The sequence below is a fragment of the Staurois parvus genome, unplaced genomic scaffold (assembly GCF_062004578.1).
Source record: "Staurois parvus isolate SC_StPar_1 unplaced genomic scaffold, SC_StPar_1.0 ptg000298l, whole genome shotgun sequence".
Taxonomy (NCBI): domain Eukaryota; kingdom Metazoa; phylum Chordata; class Amphibia; order Anura; family Ranidae; genus Staurois; species Staurois parvus.
In genome coordinates, this window is record NW_028318094.1 from 10,011,166 (window position 1) to 10,027,929 (window position 16,764).

Below are 16,764 nucleotides of genomic sequence, written 5' to 3' on the forward strand. Positions count from 1 at the left end.
TGCAAAGTCATCCTGCCATCATCTGCTTTTTCCCCCATGTTTTGCTTATACAGATCAGAGGGCTGGCTGTGGACACAGAGAAGTCAATTGCCTGGAGATCGATCCCATGAAAGGTCTGTCCCATTACCCAATCATTGCAGACCACAAGTACTGTCCCGCAACCACCAAAAATTCAAACACAGGCCTGTAGAGCCCATTGTGTCCTTCCGGATGTGCTTGCAAATACTGATTGGCAGCCCACAAACTCTGCAACACCCGTACTTCCCCCATTCACTGTCCAGCCCACAATTCAGGTGGAAGCAGCAAATTTAACCACTCCCCTTGATTTTTTGGAGCGGTTTTTCACGGAAGATCTGTATGGATTGATTGTGAAACAAAGTAATTTATATGCAAAACAATTTATCGCTGCCAACCCAAATTCGAGCCTTGTCAGACCATTTGTAGTGGAAACCTATACAGTTTCCGAATGTAAAGTTTTTTTTAGCCTAACCCTCAACATGGGCATTACTAAAAAAAAAAAAAAAAAAAAAAGAATTGCGGTTCTATTGCTCGCAGTGAAGTGGAAGGACAAAACGGGATTTTTCATCCTGTCTTCCATTCACGCAGACATGACCATCCAAATTGCCATGGCAGCTGGTGTTGTTGAGAAGCCCCTCTGTGTCCACAACTATAACCTTAACATGGGACGGGTGGACTTCAACAACCAGATGATGAAGCCGTACTTAGTTTCTCGTAAAGCCAGACGCTGGTACAACAAAAGTGTTTGTATATTTATTTTAATTGGCTCTGTACAACGCTTTTGTGCTTTACAAAGCAACTGGAAGAAGTGGATCCTTCTTAAAATTCCAGGAAGAGATTATCATGGCCCTTTTGTGTCCAGAAGGTGCTATAGCCCAAACCCCTAATCCAGATGCCGGCTGCATGAGAGGCATCTTCCTGATGCCATTCCTGGTACCACAACCCAAAAGTCACCCCAAAAAAGATGTTGTGTATGTAGCAGGATGAAATTAGGCTTGACACCCATGTTAGGTAGTTAGAAAACTGGCTATTGCATTTTGAGAAAATATCTCCTTGTTACAGTTTAAAAAATAAATGAAAAAAATTAAAGTTAAAAAAAACATACAAAATAAAAAAGCAAAAAAAAACAAAAATAGTTTTTGTTTTATTGAGTTACTATTTTATTGTTAACCATTACTGTTTTCTTTGCAGGAATGCCATTCAGCTGCAGCACCGATCTGTTTATTCTGACAGCAACAGGGCTTGCTCTCAGAATATATGCAAGTATATGCAGCGTTGTTGAATGAGATTTTTCATCCACAGTTAAAAAAGAACATATATGCTCAAGCATGGGGGCCTGGGGTGGATCGCCCCTATGCTTCGGCATATATTTTTTAACATTTTTTTTGGCAGCGATTTCTTCATCCACATCGATCGATGTGAATAGAGTAATTTGTTAGGTTCTTTTATTTTCTTTCGTTCAGCTAACAGGCTGAACAAAAATAAATAAAGAACATTTACAGTGAAGGAAATAAGTATTTGATCCCCTGCTGCAGGCATCATCCTGGTTTTGTTTTTTTCAGCTGGCGCTCGGCTTTCATGCAAAAGCAATGCTACTGGCTAAATACCTGCAGGATTGCTTTTACAAGCAGTGGGAGAAGATGCCTCCTTCCAAGACTTTCTTGGGCAGTCCCGTGCCATCGGGGAACTTGAGACTGCTGCTGGCATTTCCGCCAGCTGACCATAGAGCTAGCTGGAGATCAGAATAGCACCAATCATCTCTATAGTCTAAGAAAGTGGAAGCTACGGACATTTCATCACTTCGGTTTCACCAGATATAAACAGCGCCATTTTTAAATTGGGAAAGCATGTGATCACACCGATCTTGGTGAGATCAGATGATTTAAGGGCAGAGGAAATATCTAGGATCTAAGAGACCCCAGATTTCTCAGCAAATAATACCTGTCAATGCCTATTGTTATCACAGGGGATTATTTACATTCCCTGTAATAAGATTAAAAAAAAACAAAAAAACACCCCTGGCCCCTGCACGTGCGCGCAACGGTGTACGCAAGCGTTGGCCCGGGTGTCAGTATGTAAACAGCGGTTGCAACATGCATGTGAGGTATCGCCGCAAACATCAGATGAAGGGCAGTAGTTCTAGCACTAGACCATCTGTGCAAATCTAAAATGGTAGCCTGTAAAGGCTTTTAAAGCGTCACCTATGGATATTAAAAATGTATGTAGTTTGTCGCAGTTACATGGAGTGTGCGCAGTTTCAAAGCATATCATGTTTGGTATGCATTTACTTGGCCTACCATCATCTTTTACATTTTACCAAACAACTGGCCAATATATAAATGGCCCAAACCCCTAACTCAGATGCAGTGAGCCGGCAGCATGAGAGGCATTTTCCTGATGCCATTCCTGGTACCACAACCCAAAAGTCACCCCAAAAAAGATGTATCTGTAGCAGACATGGAATTAGGCTTGACACTCATGTTAGGTAGTTAGAAAACTGGCTATTGCATTTTTAGAGAGCCGAATATCTGCTTGTTACAGTTTAAAAAATAAATGAAAACATTTAAAAAAACAAAAACAAAAATTGTTTTTGAGCATTAAAATGTAAAAAAAGTGTTCAGGCTTTCAAAGTGGTCATTGGATTTCAGGCTCCTGTATGTGGATAGGCTGCCAAAACGTCTCACACATGTGGTACCCCCATACTTGGTAGAAGTAGCAGAATATATTTTGGGGTGTAATTCCACATATACCCATGGCTTGTGTGAGCAATAAATCATTTAAGTGACAAATTTGTGTGGAAAAAAAATTGTCCTTTTCCAAAAACGTGTGAAAAAAAAAAAAAGTATTTTCCATGGACTCAACACACCTCTCAGCAGATAGCTTAGGGTCTCTATTTTCTGAAAAGGGGTCATTTGGGGTGTTTGTACTGCTCTGGCATTTTAGTAGCTCAAGAAATGTGATAGCAATCAGAAAGTAAAAGCTGTGTAAATTCCAATATATACAGTAGTAGTTTGTAGACGCTATAACTTTCACACAAACCAATCAGTATACACTTATTGGGATCTTTTTTTACCAAAAGACATGTAGCAGAATACATTTTAGCCTAAATTTGTTACTAAATTTGAGTGTACTATATATTTTTTATAACCGAAAGCAAAAAAATAGTTTTTTTTTTAATGTTGTCTTTTTTTGTTTATAGCACAAAACATAAAAAAAACCGCAGAGTTGATCACATAGCACCAAAAGAAAGCTCTATTTGTGTGAACAAAAGAACATAATTATTATACAGGAATTATATAGCACCAACAGGAGGGCAAATGGTTAATAAGAGTGGTGGTGTCTGAGCCTGAGGTGCTGGAGAGCCTCTACTAGAGTCATGTCCCAGACCTGGAGAGCCTCTACTACAGGAATACAGCGGCTGCAATGTCATCATCCTGCCACCTGCTGTTCCCATGTCATCTAATGCGGCTTCTACAGATCACAGGGCTGGCTGTGCACACAGGAGATCGATCCCAGGAAAGATCTGTCCGATCACCCAATCATTGCACACCACAGCTCCAACCAACCGGGAACATCCGTCCCGGCCTACTCACTCCTCTCTCTACAACCGCGCTCACCGATTGGCAGTCTGGGTCCAAGCTTACTGACAGCCCAGTCCAGAACTGACAGGGGGGCGGTCCCAGTAACTACACCAACGATCTGCAGCGGGCGGTCCCAATAAATTACCCAGCGATATGCTGGGGGGGGGGATGTCCCAGTAACTAGCCCACCCAGACCCCGCCGATCATATATACATTCATTTAAAATGATAAATCTCCTCCCTCATTCGCCCACATGTCGCTGGCTCCACCTACTTCATCAGGCTCCACAGTCCATTGGTCAGCCAGTCCGCCTCTCCGCAGCGCTCAGATGACGTTGACTCCAGCAGCTCCTCCTTCAGACTGAGCAGCATAGCGGGTTGCTAAGCAACGGGCGTTACCCCTCCCACTTCCGGGCCGCAGACTCCTCCCACTTCCGGGCCGCAGTTCCCTCTGTTCAATAGAGTCTGGCGCGGAATGGAGCTCCATTTTTTGATACATGTGACCTCCATCTCCTCTCTCTACAACCGCGCTCACCGATTGGCAGTCTGGGTCCAAGCTTACTGACAGCCCAGTCCAGAACTGACAGGGGGGCGGTCCCAGTAATTACTACACCGATCTGCTGGGGGCGGTCCCAGTAACTACCCTACCGATCTGCAGGGGGCGGTCCCAGTAACTACTACACCGATCTGCTGGGGGCGGTTCCAGTAACTAACCCACCCAGACCCCGCCGATCATATATACAATCATTTAAAATGATAAATCTCCTCCCTCATTCGCCCACATGTCGCTGGCTCCACCTACTTCATCAGGCTCCACAGTCCATTGGTTGGCCAGTCCGCCTCTCCGCAGCGCTCAGATGATGTTGACTCCAGCAGCTCTTCCTTCAGACTGAGCAGCATAGCGGGTTGCTAAGCAACGTGCGTTGCCCCTCCCACTTCCGGCCCGCAGACTCTTCCCATTTCCGGCCAGCAGTTCCCTCTGTTCAATGGAGTCTGGCGCAGAATGGAGCTCCATTTTTTGATACATGTGACCTCCACTCCCTTTATTTATTTATTTATTTATTTTTTTCTTCTTCTAGTGAACTTTAACCACTCCTCCTACCGACTGAATAATGGCCAGCGTCATTCAACTCACTTTCTGCTAGACCAGGGTGTGAAGACTCCATCCTCAACCTGGACTCACAAGAAAATGCTGAATGGTGCAGCATCAATAGATGAACCTGATCTGCAGCATTTCACATACACCTACTACCGGAGGAAGAAGAGGATGAAAAGGATCAGTGATGTCAATGGGCCAGATAGAAAACACCTGAAAAAAAGGGTAGGGATAGATTTTTTTTTTTTTGAGGATATAAAATTACAAAGGGGTGGAGGGAAATGAGGAGGGTTGGAAATCTCAGGCTTGGAGTTGGGCTTCAACCACTTGCCTGCCGGGCACTTTCACCCCCTTCCTGCCCAGGCCAGCTTTCAGCGCTGTCACACTTTGAATGACAATTGCGCGGTCATGCAACACTGTACCCATATGAATTTTTTCACATTTTATTTGAGACAGATGAAACTTTATTTTGGTGGTATTTATTCACCACTGGGATTGTTATTTTTGCTATTAAAATTAAAAAGTCCAAACATTTTGAAAAAAAAAGTGTTTTTCTTATAAAATTTTGCAAATAAATCTTTCTTCATAAATCTTGGCCAAAAAAAAAACAAATTAGTTTATAACCAAAAATTATAATTAAAACAAAAATTACATTTTATTTTTTATATTATTGCTGTCACTCTAGCAGTACAGTGTTACCATAGTGACATTGTACTACTTGTGGGGGGTGATGATTTTTTTTTTTTTTTGCACTGATTGCTTTTACACCCACAAAGGCTGTAAAAGCAATCATTTCTCCTTCTCTCTGGCTGCATTCTTGCAGCCATTGAGAACTACTGTGTGAGCTGTGATTGGTCACAGCTTGTCACATGGTACAAGGCTGTTGTGAATAGCCCTGTACCATGTGACCTCTGTGATCATTCACAGATTTCACTAGTAGTAAGCAATAATGTCAGGAAGTGACATCTTGCTTACTACTATTCATGTGATCACTGATTGGCCAATCAGTGATCGCATGATCGGGACACAGCGGGCACCGGATTGCGGTGCTGCACGCTCCCAGGGAATTCATCCCAAATGTGTTCTGTAGGATGGAAGTCAAGGCTCTGTGCAGGCCTCTTGAGTTCTTCCACACCAGTGATCATCTTAGGCGTGTTCGAACTAGGATCTGAACCAATGTGTGCGAGCCCACCAGTGAGCTGTCACCTCTACAGACCAGTCATCTAGTGATGGGGCATTCTCTGCCCCACAGACACAGTAAAAGATCCATGACATTTTACTCCCACCGCCCTGCCCTTTTCCGCTCTGAAATTTCCTGCTTCCTACACCCGGAAACTATACGAGTCACTTCCCATATGTTGTCCTGGGATCCACCTACCTTCACAGGTCCTATTGATCAGTCATTCCGTCACTCTGTAGCTTTGGATCCCGAACGAGTAATGCCATCCTCAGCAACTGATGACGCCACTGGCGAGTTCCTCCCCCTGCAGCATGTGTCTCTTCGCAGGCCGCATCTCTTTCTGGCTCGCGCCTTCTGCTTGCTGATTACATTACAGGGACATAAGGCATCATCCTGTATTTTAGATGGGGTGGAGCAGGAAAGTGTGCCGGGGCTGTATGTTACCATGAGGAACGCATCATCATTCTGCATGGAGTGGCAGCTTCTTCCCTGCAACAAGCAGCTTCCCCGTGGAGGGATGGATGGGGCCCCTGCATGGTAGGTGCACTCATTGCTGGCCTGTCAGTGTCTGTGTGATGGGTCAGCACTGCTCAGCTCTGAGTCCATCCATCTGATGTCTATGGCCAGGAATTGCATGCTCTCTCCATGGAGCATCTCTGCTACCTGGTGGAGGCACAGCACCCAACTGTCCTGTTTTCGAGGGACTATCCTTCATTTGGAACAAAGTCCCGCTGTCCCTGATTTTGTTCTGATCTATATAGTTGTATATAAAATGCACTATTTATCTATCAAAAAGTATTTTCCAGTACTAAACCTTTCATCCAATTTCTAAATTACTGCATTTGGATATTTCCAAAGCCAATCTAAAGGAAAAGTCACGGTCAAAAAAACTACTTGTGGGTTTAACAAATTTCTTTGTGTAATTCTCCTTTAAAAACCACTTGCCATCTGCCCTATAGCAGAAATACTGCTACAGGGCAGCACGGCTTTGCAAAATTCACATATAAATACGTGATCTGCATTTTCGGCTATGGGGCGCGTGCCACCCTACCCGCACCGCTATGGGCGGCTGGGGATGTCAATCAGCGGGTCCCGGCCAGCACTTCCAGGCCGTCACTGGGTGATCGTCGGAAAAGCTGACAGGAGAGAGACCTGTGTGTAAACAACACAGGTCTCTCTCCTGTCAGCATGGACATGCTGCTTTGTATCTCTCTGCACAGCAAAGAGATACAAAGCAGCAAGTCTTCCAAGTAAAACACAGCACACAATGTAAAACACACACAGCACACTGTTAACCCTTTGGTCGCCCCAGATGTTAACTCTTTCCTGCCCAGTGTCATTAGTATAGTGTCAGTGCTTTTTATTAACACTGCTCATTGTATTAGTGTCACTGGGGATGTAGTTAGTCAGCTCCCAGCCAGTGTCAGAATGCCTGCCGCAGTCCCGCTATAGGTCGCTGACCACCGCAATTCCTAGTATAAAAAATAATAAACATTCCAGTTTATATACTGCCATTTGTAGATACTATAACTTTCACGTAAACCAATTCATATACAATTATTGTGATTTTTTTTTTTTTTCTAGAAAAGACATGTAGCAAAATACATTTTGGCCTAAATTTATGAAGAAATTTGATTTTTAAATTTTTTTACTGGATAGGTTTTAGAGCAAAGTCAAAAATATTGGGTTTTATTTCAAAATTGTCTGTTTTTTTGTTTATAGCACAAAAAAAAAATGCAAATACCAAAAGAAAGTTCTATTTGTGGTGGAAAAAAACAACATAAATTTAATTTATGTACAGTGTTGCATGACCGTGCAATTGTCAAAATAACGCAGCACCATATCGCAAAAAATGGCCGGCTCAGGAAGGGGGGTACATTTTCTGGAGGGCAAGTGGTTAAGGAGGGTGTAGCAGGGGGCATGTCCTATGCCTACATACGTTTGCTAATAGGTGACCCTCGTTCCCATCTCAGAAAGTTGGGAGGTGTGTGGAGGTAGTGTAGGCTTCTATAGGAAACCTCAGTGCTGGTTGGTCCAGTCAGCTGGTTACCCATTCTGACCACTGGGATCCTTTTCCTTTCTCTTGTTTTTACAATATTCCTATTTCTCATGTTGTTCTGGTTATATGGTGTCTACATTCTGATCCATGTTGTTATTCTGCATTTTTCAACAGTGATGCCTCATTCTCACCTGTTCATAACTGACTTTTTGATGAGCTTTCATGAAATTGCACATTATGAAGGGTTCAGTGGTACCGCACCCGACACCAACCTAAGGCCTCATGTACACAGAGTTCAGTCCCTCTGAATGCCCTTTTTCCTGGTAGGAGAAAAAGCTGCCTAAAAATCATGCCTAAAGCCACGTATTGCACAGGCATTTAGGTGCATCAAGCATTTGAGTTTTATTGGAGTATATTGACCAGAATATGATTTTACTCTGGCCACTGGAATGCATTAACACTCAAGCACGCATTTAGGCGCATTCATCGTTTCTTTCTGCTCTGCAGCTCTTCTGAACGCGCTTGCAATGTTTTTTTTTCTCAACCTGTAAACCCTCCTCCTCTAATACACCTGTAAAAATCTATGTGTGCATAGGCGCATAGGCAAACAGAGGTGCGTCTACAGACAAAAAAAAAAAAAACGGCAAATACCTGTAAAAGAGGCACTTTTTAAGGCCAGTGTGTGCGAGGCCTAAAACACACAACACGGATGTGAACCAACCCTTACTAAGGCTCCGGTCACACCTGGGTGTTTTAGTAGCAGTACATTATAAAAAAAAATCCCACTTCATCTTTGATGTGATTTCATGGAAACACACATTATACTGCCGCTGACAATAATTGGCCGAAAATAGGGTTGTTGGCATTTTGCCAATAGAACAAAGTAAAAGGTGCTGATAAGGATATTTGACTTCACTTTAAAATCACCCCTTCCCCCCCCCGCTAACTTCAATGCAAAAACACCTCTATTCAAGTTTGTTTGTTTTTTTTTATTTTATATATATTTTATTTTCTGTCCAATTTGTGTATGTTACTTTCAATAAAAAGTATTTCACATTATTATTAATATTATACAGGATTTATATAGCGCCAACAGTTTGCTCAGCACTTTACAATATAACGGGAGACAATACAGTAACAATACAGTTCAATACAAGAGGGATAGGAGGGCCCTGCTCCTTGGAGCTTAATACTAGTTTGCGTTCTGTTATTTAAATTCACAATATTAATTAGTCAAATACAATGTGTATATACAGTCATGGCCGAAATTGTTGGCACCCTTGATATTTCTCCAGGAAATCATGTATTTCTCACGAAACGTATTGCATTAACACATGTTTTGCTATACACATGTTTATTCCCTTTGTGTGTATTGGGACAAAACAAAAAAAGGGAGGAAAGAAAGCAAATTCGACATAATGTCACACAAACCTCCAAAAATGGGCTGGACAAAAGTATTGGCACCCTTTCACAACTGCGGATAAATAAGAATGTTACAAGCATGTGATGCTCCTGTAAACTCACCTGGGGCAAGTAACAGGTGTGGGCAATATAGAAATCACACCTGAAAGCAGATAAAAAGGAGAGACGTTCACTTAACCTTTGCATTGTGTGTCTGTCTGTGCCACACTAAGCATGGACAACAGAAAGAGGAGACGAGAACTGTCTGAGGACCTGAGAACCAAAATTGTGGCAAAATATCAACAATCTCAAGGTTACAAGTCCATCTCCAGAGAACTAGATTTGCCTTTGTCCACAGTGCGCAACATTATCAAGAAGTTTGCAACCCATGGCACTGTAGCTAATCTCCCTGGTCGTGGACGGATGAGGAAAATTGATGAAAGATTGCAACGCAGAATAGTCCGGATGGTGGATAAGCAGCCCCAAACATGTTCCAAAGACATTCAAGCTGTCCTGCAGGCTCAGGGAGCATCAGTGTCAGCGCGAACTATCCGTCGACATTTAAATGAAATGAAACGCTATGGCAGGAGACCCAGGAGGACCCCACTGCTGACACAGAGACATAAAAAAGCAAGACTACAGTTTGCCAAAATGTACTTGAGTAAGCCAAAAGCCTTCTGGGAAAACGTCTTGTGGACAGATGAGACCAAGATAGAGCTTTTCGGTAAAGCACATCATTCTACTGTTTACCGAAAACGGAATGAGGCCTACAAAGAACAAAACACAGTACCTACGGTAAAATATGGTGGAGGTTCAATGATGTTTTGGGGTTGTTTTGCTGCCTCTGGCACTGGGTGCCTTGACTGTGTGCAAGGCATCATGAAATCTGAGGATTACCAAAGGATTTTGGGTCGCACTGTAGGGCCCAGTGTCAGAAAGCTGGGTTTGCGTCCAAGATCCTGGGTCTTCCAGCAGGACAATGACCCCAAACATACGTCAAAAAGCACTCAGAAATGGATGGCAAAGAAGCGCTGGAGAGTTCTGAAGTGGCCAGCAATGAGCCCAGATCTAAATCCCATTGAACACCTGTGGAGAGATCTTAAAATTGCTGTTGGGAAAAGGTGTCCTTCCAATAAGAGAGACCTGGAGCTGTTTGCAAAGGAAGAGTGGTCCAAAATTCCGGGTGAGAGGTGTCAGAAGCTTATTGATGGTTATAGGAAGCGACTGATTTCAGTTATGTTTTCCAAAGGGTGTGCAACCAAATATTAAGTTAAGGGTGCCAATACTTTTGTCCAGCCCATTTTTGGGGTTTTGTGTGACATTATGTCATATTTGCTTTTCTGCCTCTGTTTTATATTTGTTCCAATACATACAAAGGGAATAAACATGTGTATAGCAAAACATGTGTTAATGCAATACCTTTTTTGTGTGAAATACTTGATTTTCAGGAAAAATATCAAGGGTGCCAACAATTTCGGCCATGACTGTATATATAACACTTTAAAAAAAAAAAGAAAAACTTACAGTTTTCGGCCAAGTGCTTGCTGAATCTTTGGTTTCGGTCCAGAATTTCCATTTTGGTGCACCACTAGTTGTAAGCCGTTCATCCATTCTACTGGAAAGAATTCCAAGCCGATCATCCATTCTACTGGAAAGGATTCCAAGCCATCGTTTGTCTGGCAACACTTAAAGCAATATTAGACCTCTTGCCTTATGAGGTCTCAGGCTCTGGGAAGGATGTCCATGTGGTGGTGGTTAGAGCACTGAGGCTGGTGGAGGAGTTCTCATAATTTGTGTGTCACAGCAGGAAGCATTCATTTTGGACTTTTATATGGACCTATTACTTTATATTTGTTATTGTTTTTCAATTATTTATATGCACAACAGTGCAACAGAATTTCTAAATGAAAGCATTTGGGGTATCATAATAGTGTGAGTATGTCTGTTTGTTTTCATTTCAACACTGAATTTATTTATTTATTCATTGGGTTTGCACTGAGAGCTATTTTTTTTTTCAAATTTTTGGACTTAAAGCTGAGCTCCAGTTGAACAAAAAACAAATAGAAGTCAGCAGCTACAAAAACTGTAACTGCTGACTTTTAATATGAAGACACCTACCTGCCCCCCCCCCCCCCCCCGGTCAAGCGGTGTCCTCACCAAGGGTGGTTTCACCAGATGTCTTCTCTCTCCGTCGCTAACATCTTCAGTGTGGGCACCTGGCTGTGACAGCTTGCATCTTGCTTGAATTTGCTGTCAAATTCGGGTATCCACTCACCCCCCCACCCCCACCAACCAGTGCCAATCCTTAACGGGGAGCAGGGAACAAAGCCTTAAAGAGGAACTTCGTCTTTTGCGTGGCGCTCCACTTTAGTTTTTCATGTTCTTTCCTTTAGCATGATACATGGATCAGGTGTTTAAAGTGGAGTTCTGGTCCCGGCCACCTCCCAAAAAAAAATTAAAAGTCAGCAGCTACAAATACTATACCTGCTGACTTTTAATATTAAGGCACTTACCTGTCCATGCATCCAGCAGCGTCCTCACCCTGAGCCTATTCTTTAATCAGCTATCAGGGGCTGGTGCCGCCATCTTGACTAAGCAAAACTGGCAGTGAAGCCGCAAGGCTTCACCGCCGATTTCCTACTGCATATGCACAAATCGTGCTGCGCTATGTGAATGGGCCGCAGTGCTCTGGGACCTTGGAAGTGTCCCAAAGGGCTGTGAGGGGGCAACTAAGCCAGAAGTACCAAGTGTCAAAACCAGGTACCAGCTTCCTCCCACTTTTGAGTGGAACGCTGCTTTAAGGGCTTCTCCACACCAGATGTATTGGGGCTGGCCTGACAGTTGAACACAGTCACAACACATAGAAAAGGCAAAGTTTCTTGTCAGTGAGGTCAGTTCACCCACAGTGCTGCGGTGATCTGTGAAGCTTGTCGCAGTGTACACCACCACATCACAACACTGCTGCAGTGTACAGAACTGAATGAAATGTCACCTATGACACTTCTATAAAGTCCTAACAAAACAAAAAAAAGTAAGCAGTGCAATGTGCTGAAATTAACACATCGGTACTGTTCCTGTCAGTGCACACCAGCAGTGTGAATGAACAATATACCCTAGGCCAGGGCTTCTCAACCTTTTTTCAGTGAAGGCACCCATTAAAATTATGCACAATCTCAAGGCCCCCTATTCTACAATGTAAAAAAAAAAAAACCTAATTGTTTTACACAGTGCAGCAGAATCCACACACACAGGACACCCAACATTAGGCACACTGGTACTAACTAGTATTCCAGTGTTTCTCTTCTTCATTTTCTCTCCCTCTCTCAGCTAACATGACCCCAGTACTGATGGAGAGGGGCAGGGGAGGAGTAAACAAGATTGCTGTGCAGGCGCTCACTGTCCACCTTATCAACTAATGACAACATTGGTTGTTAAGATGCTGGGGGCTAGAAGGTTGTAATTGTGAACAATGAAAACCTGTGGCTTTGTGTAACTAAAAGACAAGCTTTATCCACCTAATAGCTTGTATACAATTTGTAGCCATTTTGCCAAGGCACCCTTGAAGAAATATGAAGGCACCCCAGGGTGCCTGGTCACTCTGGTTGAAAAAGGCTGCTCAAGGCACAACAATTTTCATTTAAATATATTCTTCACATTGCTACAGTGAAAATCTGTGTTTGAGCAGAGAATACCTTTGCAAACCCCAATTTTACCTTGTAAAAGTAGCAGTGACATCATCTTAGCCACTGCAGAGAGATCTCAGAGAGGGACCCAGCAGGCTCCACCCACTACAGTGAGAATCTACAGGAGGGGTGGAGACAAGACCGGACACCCTGCACAAGGAGAGAGAGCAGCAGGGATCGGTCTTTATTACTGGAAACTCCTGCACAGAGCGAATGTTTCACACTGGATTGCTGCACAGATCTGGAAGAAATACACAAAGCGCAACAAGAATTAAGGAAGAATACATGTCTCTTGTATTTAGACAGTATTTGGTAATCTCACATTTAGCTGCAAGAGCTCTAAACTAGTCTAAATAGACATGTAATGCTATCCTTAAAATGAAAGTTCACCTTTCCACAAAAAAATAAAAAAGGTGAAATAACAAAATGTAAATGTGATTACCATGAAGACCCATGACCCTGGTAGAATACAAGGCAGCCTTTTTGTCGGCCAAATGATTCATTCATCCTCTCCATTTCTTGGCTATTTGTAATCTAAGACACCATCATGAACTGAAGAGATGGGCGTGTCATGCTCTCAGGTTTGAGGTTGGACCACAATATGGTTGTCTTGTACGAATTCTGGTCTGAATCCACTATCACTGCTCTCCTGGATCACAGGTTGGTTATAGTCCTTCTTCCTGAAGATAATCCCCATGTAGAACTTCTGGTTCCTAGAACTCTGTACTTGGCTAGGAACAATAGTACAGTGCTGACTATCTCCCCAACCTCTAACAACTCGCCTTTGAATGGACAAGGTTTATTCCATCCTACATTCAAAGATAAGTTCACCTTTTGACCTAAAATAATAAATGCATATTTCTCAGGTAACAAAATGTACATGTATTATTTTTGGTTGCTGGAGCCTGTAAAGCATTGCACCAGTGATCAGAAGATCACTGGTGCCATGCAGGTCTCCTGCAGATCTGTCAGTATACAGTATCTGCTTGCCTGTACGGGATGTACGAGCTAACAGATGTACTGATAGGAAGAATCAATCAACTACCACGGCGCTCCACAGCACCATAGTAGTTCACTGAGAACTACAAGCTGACATCCACTAAGGCTGTCAGGACTTGTAGTTCATTCATTCACAGAACACTGTGAATGAATGATGCCGCCATGTGGGCGAAGCCCTGAACGGCTGCGCTGTTTTTAAATCTGACAGCTTGTACGGGGAACTTCTCCCCATACTTCTGTCCCTGGGAGGAGGGGGATCAGCGGGTGGCGGCTGCAGCATTGGGAACATGTTACATGTTCTACCCTAAAAAGGGGTGAAATATGTAACATGTTCCCAAAGGTGAACTTATCCTTTAAGAAAATGAAACTTACACCCACAGAGGTAGCTCCCATAAATCTGATAAAACATGGTAAGGCCGGCTTAAAGCGGTGTTAAACGCAGCACCAATAATGTATTATATTGCAGCTTACCAAACATTTGATATGATGGCTGCATTCGTTTTTCTGTTATTTTTTTAGGGTTTTCACCTGGTGATCTGGCCAGTAACACACCTCCCCCAATCTGGATGAAGGAGCACCAGAGACACCATTGGACAGCAGGATTGTCAGTCTGGGGGGAGGGGAGTGTTAGATGGAATAGCAGATTTAAACAGACTAACAAATTGAAGCCAAACTCCAGCTAATACTTCATAATCATTTATAGCAAATGTTTTTTTTTTCTTTTGAGATAAAGCTTTTACATACATAAAAGATCATTGCAAGCAACCCTGCTAGTGGGGGAAGGTTTGCCTTATCTCTGTAACTGATATGTTTTGCAGGAGAGCTTGTTCTGCTGAAAACCAACAGACCTAATGGCAGGATCACCAGATTGAAATAGAAGAAAGAAAGCCTAAAACAGATAAACGAATACAGCCATCACATCTAAAATGTGGTAATCTGCAATATAATAAATGTTTTCTTTTGGGTTTAATACTGCTTTAACAACCCTTCTCTTTGACCCCCTGCTCTAGTCATGCACAGACTCTTTGACCTTGTGGGGTTGATTTACTAAAGCACCTTGTTGGCAAATGGTTGCAGTTCCTTGCATGACTGACTACTTTTAGACAGAGAAGAGATTTACTAAAGCACAAGTCAACAAATATTATTATTATTATACAGGATTTATATAGCGCCAACAGTTTGCGCAGCACTTTACAATACAAAGGGAGACAGTACAGTTACAATACATTTCAGTACAGAAGGAATAGGAGGGCCCTGCTTATGGAGCTTACAATCTAAATAGACACAATTCGGAATGTACTATGCCCCTGACATGTGTTTACATCTGTACGTGTGTACATGTGGAGGTTTCTACGAGCTGATTGACCATGTAATAGGCACCACAATCTGCCTGTCTGTGGACACTGGCGATCTCCTGACAGATCCGGTCCATTTGGTGAATTGCTATTTATTAAACAGAGTCGTGGTGTCTGAGCCTGAGTATGCTAGAGAGCCATGTCTCAGACCTGGAGAGCCTCTACTAGAGGAATAAAATGGCTGCAAAGTCATCCTGCCATCATCTAATCTGTGTAAGCAAAACATGGGGAAAAAGCAGAGGGCTGGCTGTGGACACAGAGAAGTCAATTGCCTGGAGATCGATCCCATGAAAGGTCTGTCCCATTACCCAATCATTGCAGACCACAGCTCCAACCAACCAGGAACATCCCTCCCAGCCTATTCATTCCTCTCTCTAGCACCAGCCGCCTAGTACATCCTGGTTTTTCATACCGGCATTGTAGTATCACTTGGTGACGTGACCAGTCCCATAAGTGCAGTACAAGCTGGTGTGGTGGCTAGCACAAGTACTGTCCCGCAACCACCAAAAATTCAAACACAGACCTGTAGAGCCCATTGTGTCCTTCCGGATGTGCTTGCAAATACTGATTGGCAGCCCACAAACTCTGTAACACCTGTACTTCCCCCATTCACTGTCCAGCCCACAATTCAGGTGGAAGCAGCAAATTTAACCACTCCCCTTGATTTTTTGGAGCGGTTTTTCACGGAAGATCTGTATGGATTAATTGTGAAACAAAGTAATTTATATGCAAAAAATTTATCGCTGCCAACCCAAATTCGAGCCTTGTCAGACCATTTGTAGTGGAAACCTATACAGTTTCCGAATTTTTAGTTTTTTTTTTAGCCTAACCATCAACATGGGCATTACTAAAAAAAAAAAAAAAAAAAATGAATTGCGGTTGTATTGGTTTACAGACCCGATTCATCATATGCCCGTGTTCTCTGCTGCCACAGCCAGGCATAGATATGAGAATATAATGCGATTTATGCATTTCAATGACAATACACTTTGTTGTCCTCGGGGTGATCCTGAATTTGACCAGCTCCACAAAATTCAGCCCCTCATAAATCACCTTAACCAGAAATTTGCAGATGTGTATACTTCCCAGCAAAACATCTGCGTTGAGGAGTCCCTCATTAATTTTTCTGTCCGCCTTACATTCAAAACGATTTCTCTCCAGCAAGCATGCCAGATATGGGGTCAAAATTAATAAGACCTGTGAGAGGGCAACAGGCTATAATGTAATTTTCATGTTTACAAGGGTAAAAATAGTCACGTGCAGCCCCCGGGATGCCCAGACTACATGGGGAGCAGTGGCAAGATAGCTTGGGACTTGGTGTCACCCTTTTCCCATATGGGGAACCACTTATACATGGAAAATGTGTATACAAGCGTGCCACTATTTAGACATTTGTACAATCTTGAAATTGGTGCATGTGGCACAAGTGCAACCTAATCTCTGGGGCTTCCCC

General features: G+C 43.0%; 1 long non-coding RNA gene across 1 annotated transcript; it reads left to right on the forward strand.

Annotated features, from left to right (window-relative positions):
* The first annotated feature begins 4,570 nt into the window (after positions 1-4,570).
* LOC149458046 (uncharacterized) lies at positions 4,571-14,926 on the forward strand. The gene is made up of 2 exons (XR_016313534.1): positions 4,571-4,919; positions 14,775-14,926. It is a non-coding gene; the product is annotated as an uncharacterized LOC149458046 (long non-coding RNA).
* The last annotated feature ends 1,838 nt before the right edge of the window (positions 14,927-16,764 follow it).